Source organism: Mauremys mutica, chromosome 9 (assembly GCF_020497125.1).
Source record: "Mauremys mutica isolate MM-2020 ecotype Southern chromosome 9, ASM2049712v1, whole genome shotgun sequence".
Lineage (NCBI taxonomy): Eukaryota > Metazoa > Chordata > Testudines > Geoemydidae > Mauremys > Mauremys mutica.
Genome location: NC_059080.1, coordinates 34,318,622 through 34,331,191, shown reverse-complemented (window position 1 = coordinate 34,331,191; position 12,570 = coordinate 34,318,622). Strand labels below are relative to the sequence as shown.

The following is a 12,570-nucleotide window of genomic DNA, read 5'->3' as shown; positions in this document are numbered from 1 at the left end:
TATTGGAGCATAAGCTTTTGTGGAAGCTTATGCTCCAATACATCTGTTAGTCTATAAGGTGCCACAGGACTCTTTTTGTTGCTTTTTACAGATCCAGACTAACACGGCTACCCCTCTGATACTTAATAGGATTGAAGTAATGCTGAATGTTTGAGAATACAAATGAAGAAAGTTGTCTTTTGGAAATGGAATAAAAGTCTTTTCAGGAGCTAGTAAAATCTTAGCACTTGGATTAATCTGTGTGTGTGTGTGTGTGTGTGTGTGTGTGTGAGTGAGTGTGAATGTATTTGTCTATGAACACTCAAAATATTGGTGGTATTTCAGTGTCAGCTAATAAAGATCTGGTCCCTGCCTCAAAGATATTTATAAGTAGTGGTGATATCCATGTGATAAACCATATTTATGATGGTGGACCCTTTATCATCTTACCTGTATTTTTTCCCACAAATCCTTCCATGCCAACAGCTACTTCTAATATTCCAAATACTTGAGCACCTTCAAACACCCCCCTTAAATATGCCCACAAAAAAGCTCTGCCAGATAACTGTTTCCTTCCTTTCTTCCTCCCAAAATATGGAATTTCTCCCCCAAAACTACATTGGCATGCGGCTCAAGATGCATCATTTTGTTCCAGAACTGTCACCAGTTTATTGTCCAATTCGTAATGAGTTGCAATATGTTGGAGCTAGAAAAAGAGATGTATCTTGTTTAAAAAGTCTGGAAGCCCACTCCCCAGTGGAATTCCCTGTTTGTGCAGCAAAGCTTGGTTGGTCACCTTCAGGACATGTTGCAATGATAATATTTTATTCAGGTCTTTATTTGTGAATGGTAGACTGAGTAAATAGAATTTTATCTGTGGACTGGAATTTTCCTTTTTACTTGTCTTTTTTTAAACATAGTTTTTATTTCCTGCTGATTGTTATGGGCACATTTTTAACAAATAAAAACCCTGCAATTAAGTTATTATGCTTTTTCACAGGACAGATTATTACACTGACAATTTTTACATGGAAATTGGGGGTGGTGAGAGGTTTGTTTATATGAGAAAATAGACAATGTTATGTCTTAATATCATTTTTTCTTTTCAATATGGGAGGAAAAGTACACACATTTTAAAACCATGTAAATGCTTTATGGTCTGTGGGGTAAGATAAATCTGACTTGGCATCAGAGCAAGGAAATGCTTGGAAAAAACAATGTAGGAGACAAATTCAAATAAACTTTTATTTTTTCTTTGTTTTGATAAGGAGTCCTATTGCCAATAAATCAGTCTTTCAGGCAGACAAGATCATTGTGATTATTTAGTCTCACCTCCTGTATATCATAGGCCATAGATCAGGGTTTCTCAAGCTGGGGTCCATGGACACCTGGGGGTCCCTGAGAGTACTCCAGGGGGTCCGCTGGCCCCGCTGATTAACTCATCTCCCTCCCTCCCTCTCAGTGCCTCCTGGCTGAAGCCAAAAGTCCAGCAGTGCAGCAGGCTTTCTATGTGCCCAGCTCCACACCGCTCCCTGAGGGGTGCAGGGAGTCTCCATGTGCTGTCCCCGCCCCAAGCGCCAACTCTGGAGATCTCATTGGCCGGGAAATGCATCCAGTGGGAGCTGTGGGGGCTGTGCCTGCAGGCAGGGGCAGCACATGGAGACTCCATGGCTCCCCCTCCTAGGAGCCGTTGTCAGAGGGAGGTGCCAGTCACTTTCAGGAGCCACCCAAGGTAAGTGCAGCTGGAGCCCACACCCCTCACCCACTCCCATACCGCAATCCCCTGCCCCAGCCCAGAGCCCACACCCTGCACCCAAACTCTGTCCCTGAGCCCACACCTCTCACCCCCTCCTGCACCCCAACCCCCTGCCTCAGTCCAGAGCTTGAGCCCCACATCCAGACTCCCTCCCTGAGCCTTCATCTCTTCCCGCACCCCAACCTCTAGCCCGAGCCTGCTGAAAGAGAGTGAGGGTGGGGGAGAGCGAGCGAAGGAGAGAGGGAGATGGAGTGAGTGGGGGTGGGGCAGGTGTGTGGCCGTGGGGAAGTGAGTGGGGCAAGAGCTGAACAGGGAGGGACTTGGGGGTCCTTGAAAATTTTTAAATCAAAATGGGGGTCTTGAGGTTGCTAAAGTTTGAGAACTGCTGCCATAGGTAGAGCCCTGAGCAGATACAAAATTTGTATCCACATCCAATCCGTGATCCACCCAAATAGTCCATTGATACCTGCAGATTTGCAGGGCTCTAGCCATAGGACTTCCCTGAATTAATTCCTGTTTGAACCAGGAAATACCTTTTGGAAAAACCTCCTGTCTTGATTTTTAAAATTTCCAGTGATGGAAAATTCACTTGATAAACTCTTCCAATGATTAATTAAGGTGACTCTTAAACATATGCACATTATTTCTAGGCTGACTTTGTCTAGGTTTAACTTCCAGCCGTTGAATGTTGTTATACCTATGTCAAGACTGAAGAACCCTCTTATCAAATGTCTGTACCCCATGTAGGTACTTGTTTACTGTAATCAAGTTACCTCTTAACCTTCTCTTTGTTAAGCTAAATAGATTGTGCATCATAAGACATGTTTTATAATTCTTTAATCAGACTCAGCTCTCTTCTGAACCCTCTCTAATTTACCAACATCCTTCCTGAATTGCAGCACCACAAATGGACTCAGTATTGCAGTAGTAGTCACACAAATGCAAAATGCAGAGGGAATACAACCTTTCTACTTGATATTCTCCTGTCCATACACGCAAGGATCACTTTAGTTTTTTTGCCCAGATTGTCAGACTGGGAACTCATGTTCACCTGATTATCCAGCATAACACCGAAGTCCTTTTCAGAGTCGCTGATTTCAATGATAGAGGTCCGCCATTCTCTAAGTATTGTGTACATTCTTTGTACGTAGATGTGTGACTTCACACTTGGCGGTACTAAAATGCATATTGTTTGCTTACACCTTGTTTATGAAGCCATCCAGATCACTCTATCAGTGACCTGTCCTTTTCATTATTTACGACTTCCGCTAGCTTTTTGTCATGTGCAGACTATATCAGTAATAATTTTGTTTTGTTCAGGGTCATGGATAACAGCATAGGGTCAAGAACTTATCCCTGAGGGTGCATCTAAACTGTAATTTTGGATACCCAGGGCTGGCCCATATCAGGTGGATCAGGCGGCGATGCTGTTTAATTGCAATGTAGATATTCATGCTCGGGGACCCTGTCAAGGCTGATTCTCCACTCTGGCACTTCAAGTGCAGAAGAGGGGTGGGGGTGGGGCCCACAAGGATTCTAAAAATTAATACTGACCACTCCAGGCTGGTATTTAAACTCTCAAGGTTACAGCTTTTCTCTGACCTTGGATGGGTAGAAGCTGTCACCACCCAAGTGGGGGAAAAAAACCCAACCCCTTTTTGAGAACCCAGGAAGGAGCACTTGGGAATTCCTCCCTGTGGGGTACCCTCAAGCCCTTTCACCCTCACCCCTCCGGGGAAAAGCTGAGAAAGAAAGAAAAAAAAAAAAAAGGAAATCAGCTGTTGCCACCAGCTAATTAAACAACATATGCGCAAAACTCTTAGGGACACAAAAAAGGTAAAATTTATTAAAAAAAATACACCTGAAACTTAGGCTTTTTGCTAAATCTTAAAAAAAAAAATTACAGAAATTAAGCATCAAGATAGCGCTCTTGAGGTTCAGGCTAACGGTTACAAGCAAAACAAAAGCACCTGGGGTTAGCACAGAGGAGTCCACAAACCAATAAGAAATAAAACAAATAACCCTAATTGCATCTTTTTGATCTACTTACACATCTGGGTTTCCAAATAAGCAATTTCTAGGTATGATCTGATGATTTTCATACCTGGCCTTCAGCTTCTCACAGCATAAATGCTGCCCTGTTTCCCTCTTCCCCGGAGAACAACAGACAACAAAAGGGGAGTCTTGTTTCAATTTTAAAAAGTTCTTGTCTTCCCATTGGCTCTTTTGACCAGGTACCCACTCACTTCCCTTTACCTATGCATGCAGTCAGACTTTTAAGCCCTTTACAGGTAAAGCAAGTAGAGAACAGCTACCAAGAGGGATTCTATAGCTAACTGGTGGGCTTGGTGCCCACAAAAGGGAGCTACTCCTCCTCTCATTTATCAGACCCTATAATGGGGGGAAGGATCCCAGAGCTCAGACTCCAGCCCAAGCCCCAACATGTATACCACAATTAAACAGCCTTATGGCCTGAGTCATCTGACATGGGCTAGCCATAGGTGTTTAATTGCATGGACCTACCTTAGGGACCCAACAAGAACACAGTTGCTCAATGATGATTCCCCATTTACAATTACATCTTGAAACCTAGCAGCCAGTTGTTAATCCATTTAATATGTACTTTTTTTAACAAGACCAAATTCTTGAAGTGATCAAATAAACACCTGAGGAGCAAGAAAAAAGAAATAGAGAAAATGAACCTATTTTATGCTTGTTCTTCAAACACAAGATCAAACAGCAATAGTGAATATCCAACCAGTTACTTGACAGATAATTCCATATAGCACACTTCCTCGTGAGCCTTACTTGTTCTTTTGTTAACATTACAGGGCATCAGTTTATCCATCTGGCCAAACTTGTCTACCAAAGAACTGTTGTCCATGTAAGTAGTCTCACTGAATTCAATGGAACTGCTCACATGGGGATAGTTAAGCACACATGTTCATATTTGCAGAATTGAGGCCTGAATTATCCTCAGTGCCCTGGGTGGAACAGAAAGAAAACCCGATTGAGCTGCCGCCAAAGAGGAAGCGAAGGACTGAAGGACCTGCCACCGAATTGCTGCCGCGGACCCAGACGTGCCGCCCCAACAATGGACGGAGTGCCGCCCCTTTCTATTGGCTGCCCCAGGCACCTGCTTCCTTCGCTGGTGCCTGGAGCTGGCCCTGCTCATAATGGTAATCTATTTTCAGGACTATTCTTAGGATCCAATCCAGGCACATGAGAGATGATGTACTTTTTCACAAAAGGAGAGAATACTTTCTAAACAGCCATTTCATCAGTCAGTGGTGGCAAAATAGGAAATGCTGATGAAGCTCAGACCGAAACCTTTTTCCCCTCCTTCCCTCTTGTCTGTAGTGAAGGTAAGTGTGTCATGATCAGCAGCGGCCAGTATGACAGGGTTATCGTTTACCTAATTTCCCATGCGTGGAAGTGGACGTCCTCCAGCAGGAATAGAATTAAAAGCTAGGCTCAAAAGAACATAGTTCACATACCTGTTACCTTCTTTTCTCTCATTCATCTTGTCTGATACTGAATACACTGTTCAGACAGCTGTTAAATCTCTGATTCTTCTCTGTGACCTCTTTCAAGTGCAAAGGGAAATAGAAATGCTCAGTTTGACATCTCTCAATGGATCAAGTAGAGTAATGGGTAGTATTTACCTTTTTTGATCCTGAAGTTCAAAAAGAAATTTTCTAATAACTTTTTGGCAATGAAATTATTGTACTCTATAATTACTTAATTGTCCTCAAATGCCCAGAGCCACAACATAAATACAAAAGGAGATCCTGACTAAGATGCAAGCAAAGGACTCTGATGCATCTTCCAGGGACAATTGTCATCTTTCCAAATGTCCAGGTTTTTTTAATACCATCTACTTATTTCTTGTGCACCCCTTTCCACACACTGAACATCAAGGGAATTCCCATGTTGTCATGGTGTATATCTTCCATGTGTGAATCATACATGGTCAGCCAAACTCTGTCTAGATTGTGGTTTGTAGTGCATATATGATCTTTGATCAAAATATGTAACTAATCAACATATGTGTTTGACACTGCATAAGGTACATAAAAATGTGACTATTTTTGATGAATCAATCTGAACCCCATGGCATCCAAGTACTGTAACTCCTCACTTAACGTTGTCCCGATTAACATTGTTATGTTGCTGATCTATTAGGGAACAAGCTCATTTAAAGTTGCACAATGCTCCCTTATAATGTTGTTTGGCAGCTGCCTGCTTTGTCCACTGCTTGCAGGATTTTCTGGAAGAGCAGCCCCTTCTTGTGGGGATTAGAATCAGGGGGGCGGGGGGGGGGGGGCGCTGCAGCCACTCCCTCCCCATCATCTCCCCTAAATTCCCTGTAAGGTATATGGCTCCGCAGCTGCCCAGCATTAGTTCAGCTGTCCCTCCCTTCATTGCCCTGCTGCTCCTGACCTGCCCTCTGCCTTGGAGCTATTCCCGGGAGCTACCTGCTTGCTGGGGGAGGGGGCCAGAGGGCTGCTGATATCGGGATGTCCCCCTGCTCCTACCCCCCCACCCCCCCTCTGTACCCCCTCTCCACCAAGTGGAGGAGTGAGATAGGGCTCAGGGACAGAAAGGATAGAGCTTGCTGGAAGCTGTTGCTTCCTGTTTGAACTGGTTGATCTGCTTAAAAGGGCAATGTACTTGAAGTGGCATCACATACTTAAAGGGGCAATGCATGTCTCTCTCACTCATGCATGCACTCCCCAGCACTTTGGAAAGTCAGCACCTGTGCAGCCATGCATGTGCTGTCAGGAGGAGGGAGTGGTACACTCCAGCTGGATAGCATGGGCTCATCATCATGTTCAGTTTTTGCAGAGAAATGTTTGCAGCTACTGCCCTGCATCTAGTGTGTTTCTTTCCTCCTGCCTCAGTCTATGCTGCCTTGTAGAGTGTGAGGCTGCATTAACAATAGCGTATTAACCCTTGAGGGCTCAGCCGAGTGCTAGTTCATCGTTTAGCGGCAAGGTGTTCCCCGGGAAATATTCTACCCTCTTACTCCACCACTTCAACCAAGCTTCACAATCATTCATTGCTGTGTACAATATTCAACAGTTTAAAATTGTTTAAAACTTATACTGTATACGTATATAATTTTTTTTTCTGGCAAAAAAAAAATTCCCTGAAACCTAACCCCCCCATTTACATTAATTCTTATGGGGATATTGGATTTGCTTAACATTGTTTTGCATAAGTTGCATTTTTCAGGAACATTACTACAACATTAAGTGAGGAGTTACTGTAGATGACTGCTGTAAGCCCAGCTTCTGTTAAGTGTTATTGTCTAGTGATCAGAATTTTTGTCCTTGGGTCATCCAAAGAGTAGTTATTTTATGGTTTATGAAGTTTGAAAACCATTTTATTAATTATTGGTCCAAATTTTCCACATCTTTATGTGGCATGCAAGAGTATCTATGAATTTTGAAGAGGTTGGAACCGTAGTTCACCTGCATTAAAAATTTTACAGCGTTGCTTGCTAATCAGAACACTCATATCTTAACGTATTTTAAAAAGGAACCTAGAGTTAGTTTTCTGAGTAGAACTGGATGGAACACTTTCAATTAAATGAAATTTTGTCAAAATATGTTTTTTGGTTGAAGTCACAATCACTTTTGGAGAGACTAATCTGTTTCAACAAAGTGGTCTGGGGAGGTGAGGGTGGAGAGTTGTTTGGTTGATTTTTGTTTTGTTTGTTTTTAAGGGATCGGAGAGAAAACAAGGGTAGAGGGAGAAGGAGAGCTCACACTCCATAGCCTGATGCTTAGGGCATTGTCTGGGATGTTGAAGATCCATTTCAAGTCCCTGCTTTTCTGGATTCAAACTGGTTTGAGATGAGAAACTTTGCTCTGAATCAGCTGTGTAGGACTTGAACTGAGGTCTTCCATATCCCTGGCTGATGCCCTCGCCACCAGATGAAAGGGAGGTACACACACAGCCCCTGTTTTCCAAAGGTTTTATTTTTGTTCCAATGTGGAATGAAAACAAAGGTCAAATTTCCAATGAAGTGGCCATGCTCTATATGGCACTTACTTAAGTGGCCTGATTTTCAAGTGTGCCCAGCTACTCCTAGCAATTAATTTGAGCCACAGAGTTTACAACACCATGCATAAGAATAAATGCATAAATTAATCTTGGGAGTGGAGAGAACACACCATCACTCTGACCTGGAAATCAGGAAAGTAAATGTTACATTCAGCTGTTAATATCCTGCAATAGACTGTTGTTATCTCCAGATAAATGACCCTCGTTAGTAATTATTCAATGTAAAGTGAAACAGCTATTTTAAATCTTTTCACAGACTGACTAATTGGCTTACTTATATTTATCACAATCTCACGTATTCAGTAAATATTCAAATAATGTAAACTGAGCTAATCAAAGGATGACATTTCTGTTAAATACAATAGTAGGGTAAAGAGATTGCAACAATCTGAAGAGCAGAAGTGTCAAATTCCAATGTTGAGTTGTATACTATAATATGTTAGCTTGTTCCAACTCAAGCACACAGTCACTGCATAGTGATGACAGAGTAACTATTCAAGCTTGTTGAAAATTGAAGAACAATTACATTTAAACTTCAGAATTTTGGAGTTGTTTCCTTATCACAAGGTTTGAAATGAAACAGTTTCTTTAAATTTTCTGCAAAATGTTTTATGAAAAGCAATCTGATTCTTGTTTTCTCTCCTATTGACCTTGAAATTGGTAATGTCTAGGATTTTTTTTCATTTTCTCCATTCTAACTTTTTTTATAACTATTCCAGCAAAAGGAAAAATGAAACTCTGTAACTTTGCCACTCTAACTTCTCAAAACGTCCTGAACATGGAAAAATTAGAGCAGCTAAGTTAGTGTTTCCTTCTATTTATTGAAACCTTTTGAAGTTTTGTCTATGTTTATTTTGTGGAAGTTTTGGCTTTTTACTTAGAACATTTTTCATTATTCAGCCAACTCTAATTTTAAACAAAATCAATATTTTGTGGATAATTCACAAACATAAAAAGGAACTACATTTGCTGCGTAAATTACTAGCAATTAATTAAACCAGTTCTATTTGTGGGTTTCAGTATAAAGCTACAAATTCCTAAGACTGTGTTTAAAAAAAAAAACACTTACAATTAAGTAGTGTTGAGACAACTTAAAAGAAAATATGGTCATCCTCCTATTGCTGAGTGGAGAGAGACATTTTCTGCAAAACCGTTGCTCCAGAGCTCACAGATATTGCAGTAGGACAATGCTGCTCTGCAGCATTAGGCAAATCCCTTATTCTTTTTGACTCAGCTTCTCCAACAGTAAAGTGCAGACAGTAATCCTCAAAAAGGGTGTTGCAATGATCAATTCTTCGATATACTAAATGGATTATAAAGTCCTGAAATTTCATAGGGTATTTACATTACAAATATATCTAACAGATCTTTCCTGATTCTATGGGCCAAATTAAGCCCTGGCATAAAACCCCCAAACTCCCATTGTATCCTTCTAACCTTTCTTAGGCTGTGATCTGATATTGTATGTACATCTTCTAGGATAAGTCTGTACTGCAATCACAGAATGCATTTGCTCCTTGAGTAACCCAATGGTCTGGTCACAAAATGATGCTCTGAGATTTTCTTTTTCGTACCTCTCCATTAGCTTCCTGTGCTGATTTGTTAGTGAACTATTTGTAAGAAGGCCAGAATTTTTAAAAAATATGTCATTGTTCAGCTAATAAATAGAACAGCATTTCAAAAGGTTTCCAGAGCAAGTAAGTGGATTTTCTCTCAATGAATACATTAACAAATAACCATTATCCTCTCTTCAACCATATTCTACCTATAAGGGCAAGAGGTTCCACTTAATTTTGTTCAGGCACCATTAAGAAAACATTTTGGACTTCAATATTTGAAGTCAGATACATGACACTTTTCTAAATCACCACAGCCCTATCATACCCAACTGTCCCACAGTCTAGTAGAATTGCATAACTGAAAATTTCTGTGTCCAGGGCATGTGGTTTGTCTAGAGAGCTTATTGGCACAATTTTTTTTTTTTTTTTTTTTGCACCTAGAATCAGGATAGAGAGGAAAGGAGCTGCAAGTAAGAAGGCACAAACACAGGAGAAATGTAGACAAGACTTGAAAGCATTTGCTTGGTTAAGGAAATCCAAATTTCCTGAGTTTTGGATTAACCCCCAAACATATGACTATTTCACTTTGTAGCTGATCTTAATTATTTGTTTTGGAGCAATTGCATGTTAAGTTTGATAATTTTACTTTGCTTATAACTGACAAGGAGTAATGAGCTTGGATTAGTCTTGCCAAGAAACTATAATTTTTTTGTGTTTGGAAGTGTTTTGCTATTAATGCATCTGCTAAGCTTACCTTGGGAGTGCCTTGAAAACTAATTTTTACACTTTTTTGTTGTTGGAAATATTGGCTGTTCGATCACTTATTCCATAAAGGCTCCAGCTCCATTATAACACTATGTAAAGGACAAAATTGAATAGTTGATGTAGTGAAAGATGTGGGGTTTCCTCTATGTGGGAATCACATGGAAATATAAATTCCCATCAAGAGAGAGTTGGATAAACACCTTGAATCAAATTTTGCATCTCATCCAAGCAGCCTTTAGGTGGGGGAAAATATCTGAGAAATTTAGAGCAATGTTCAGATTGCTTTGCAGAAGGAGATAGAGAGGGAGAGCAGTCAAGGCAGTAATTGGCATCATATTAAACTGGATGTTTATCACTTCTTTCAAAGTGCAATGGTAATGAAATACTTTTATGGGAAGAAGTGTACCTGTGCTGGCAAGATATATTGTTAACAACCCAGAAGGTCAGAGTATTCTTGTTACTGCTGAGTTGTGGCATTATTTTAATAGGGCTTTGCCCACTGATCTGAATGCTTAATTTGCAGAAGAGATGCCTAAGAGCATGTGACTTTGATATCAAAACATAAAACCCTCCCTACACCACAGGATTAAAGCTGGGGTTAATACCAATGTATACCGTCTTTTATACTGGCTCACTGTACAAACTCAATGGGCCACTTGACATTGAATATTTCCAGTCAATAATTCTTATTATGTTTAAAGTATGTGGAGAAATTAAAAGTGTGTGAGGTAGGAAAACTGGCTCATTGAGCAAAATGAAATAAAAGAATATAAATCAAGCGTTAAGGAGGTGAGTTATTTGTGCTTGGTTTCTGGTTCTATAACAATAATATCTTAATCTCCACTCCTAAATAAAGCATTTGGGTAGTCTGAAAATAGTCACACTAGCACAAAAGGTATTTGCCATGATTTTGTGCATAATTTTGGGAAACAGAATGAGAATGGTTCATTAACATGAATCCTCCTTCATAACCAGCTAATTTTGTGGGTGAGAGCTCTTTTCTACCTCCTCTCCAACACCCGCAAAACCCTCTCTCTGAAACTGAAGTTTCTTCCGGCAACAGTATTTCTACATATTTTTACATCTGGTCTAAAGACTGCTTTACCAAGACCTAGACCAGCTGTAAAGGCTGGTAAAAAAGGATCAGAGTTTTACGCCTGCTGCAAATTGATTTACAATTTTACAGTATCTGCCATATCTAACCAATTAATCAAGTAGAATTAATAATTATATGTTTGACAGAATATCTTGTGTATTTCTTTTTCTCAGGTTGGCAATCAGCAATAAAACCATATTTCTTACATGGCTCAGTAACTTTCACCCCTCCACACCGGCCATATTTCAGCAGATGAAGTGTTATAAATTTCACGTTTCTCTCAATTCAGCTTTACAATGATTTGAGAAAGAAGGTAGAGTGATTTGGAAATGTTGTACAGATGTCAAAAAGAAAAACCTGACAAGCCCTTGATTGGATACCACCTGGTGGAAGATAGAAAAGAGGAGGACAACAACTTACATTAGAAAATAATTGAGAAAGATACCACTGGTATGGAAACAGACTATAACTGAGCAAGAAACATGTAATTAGACATCCTGACGTGGAAAGAATGGATTGCTCATGTCAAAGGCATGAGAGCATCTAATAAAAAATAAACTTTGAGAGTCCCAAGTCCAGTGAGAGAAGGTCAACTAATAATGGTAGTGTCCATTAGCTTTCTTTGTTGAGGGCAAAAGGTAAATTCTGCTTGCTGTGAAATATACTTTCAAGCTATATCTTAACCAAATGATCAGGCTCACAATGGAAGAGCCTGACCCGAGAGAAAGATTAGTTACAGAGTCATCAAGATCAAAAGTTACAAAAATGCTCTAATATGTGCAAAAAACCCTCTTTGTACTCCTTTTACCCTTCTTTTTTACACAAAATAAGTTTGAAAAGTTTTCTTCACCTGGAGAAAAGGAAAAGGTTGGTTCAAGAACAATTATAAGGAAATAATTCATGGTCCAAAGAAAATCCTCAGTTGTGAGGAAATAGAGAAGAATTAGAAGGTTTGCCTGAGAATAATTTATTTCTATCATCAATTGCTGAGTCTGAAAGGGATTAGAAAGGGCACTACAGTAAGGAAACTCCCCACCTGGAGCAACGTTCTGCGTCATGCCATGGCATGACAGGCACACCTGCCTCCGTCCCCCTTCATAGTCCCGTGAAATAGTCTTTAAATGCTTGCCAAGTATAAATAGCCCTTATGGGGTTAACTCATTACAAAAGTCCTGTGCACTTAAATCATGGCCAAGTCCCTGAACTCCATCAATGATCAGCCCCAGCATCTCTTTCCACACTTCCTCCCCAGCCATCTCTGACCCTCCAGTTTTAGTTGCTTTCCAGGGAGGGCCTAGAGAGATTTCTGCTATCTGCAGAGACCTCCTCCTGTTTTCTGTTTC

The 12,570-nt window shown here is 40.4% G+C and overlaps 1 long non-coding RNA gene across 1 annotated transcript in view; it reads left to right on the top strand.

The window, feature by feature from the left end:
• Positions 1 to 11,864, top strand: part of LOC123376924 — a 29,650-nt gene extending 17,786 nt beyond the window's left edge. The window contains exons 2-4 of the long non-coding RNA XR_006581992.1: positions 4,567 to 4,619; positions 4,930 to 5,100; positions 11,401 to 11,864. This is a non-coding gene — a long non-coding RNA (uncharacterized LOC123376924). The remainder of the gene's footprint in view (positions 1 to 4,566; positions 4,620 to 4,929; positions 5,101 to 11,400) is intronic.
• Positions 11,865 to 12,570: the final 706 nt, after the last annotated feature.